Source organism: Octodon degus, unplaced genomic scaffold (genome assembly GCF_000260255.1).
Source record: "Octodon degus isolate 3935 unplaced genomic scaffold, OctDeg1.0 scaffold00116, whole genome shotgun sequence".
Classification (NCBI taxonomy): Eukaryota; Metazoa; Chordata; class Mammalia; order Rodentia; family Octodontidae; genus Octodon; species Octodon degus.
In genome coordinates this window covers 8,599,617-8,600,651 of record NW_004524692.1, presented here as the reverse complement: position 1 = coordinate 8,600,651, position 1,035 = coordinate 8,599,617, and the positions used below count along the sequence as shown (strand labels likewise).

General features: G+C 42.3%; 1 pseudogene; it reads left to right on the top strand.

Annotated features, from left to right (window-relative positions):
* The first annotated feature begins 360 nt into the window (after window positions 1-360).
* Window positions 361-801, top strand: LOC101567805 (annotated as a pseudogene).
* The last annotated feature ends 234 nt before the right edge of the window (window positions 802-1,035 follow it).

The following is a 1,035-nucleotide window of genomic DNA, read 5'->3' as shown; positions in this document are numbered from 1 at the left end:
ATTCACTATTTCTGGTGGCCTTCAGAGTATTTTTTGCATTTATACTCTTCAATTTTATTACTATAGTATGTCTTTGTATGGATTTAGTCCTCATTCATGCTGCTTTCTCAGATTGAGGATTTCTTGTTCCCTTGTGAAGGAAGCAACTGATAGACTCAGAAATAGGAACATTTCAATTACACGAAAGCTACACAAACTCATGATTCCTAAGCTAAAAGAATTTTTAAATTTATCAACAATTGGAATCTTGAGTGTCATTAAGAAAAATGGCATAAAATTAATATAAAATTTAAAAAAAGAAAAATGGCCTTTCCTGTTTGCGGCTACATGCAGTAAGGAGCTCTAGAGTCTGCACTAGTGACCATGCTGTCTAAGGGCCTGCTGCAGTCCATGCAACTCTTCTGTTGCAAGAAGACAGCTTACAGCCATGGCATGCAGCAAGGGGGTCATTGGCCTCATCAAGGTGAACGGGCATCCCCTGGAGATGATCGAGCCATGAACACTATAGTATAAGTTACTGGAGTCTGTTCTGCTTCTGGGCATGGAGCAGTTTGCTGGTGTTGACATCCATGTCTGTGTGAAGGATGGTGGTCATGTTGTCCAGATTTATGCTGTTAGTCCATCTCCAAAGCCCTGTTGGCCTATTACCAGAAATATGTTGATGAGGCTTTCAAGAAGGAGATCAAAGATATTCTTATCCAGCACAACCAGACCCTGTTGGTAGCTGACTCCCATCACTGTGAATCCAAATAGTTTGGAGGCCCCAATACCTATGCTTGTTACCAGAAATCCTACTTATAAGCTCAACATAAGAGTCACCTGTGTAATAAACATGGACTTTTGAGGTTGCAAGGACTATGACTATGTAGTGCTCTCTGCTAGTGAGTTTCTGACCAGATGGAACAAGAAAGGCCTGCAGCCCATTGCCAGTCTTGATTTTGGCCCTTCCAGAAGGGCAGGTGTAGGTGGCAGGAGGCACCTGCACCAACCAAACTGGCAGTGGTTGTGGGCAGTTTGTGGTTATCAAGCATATAA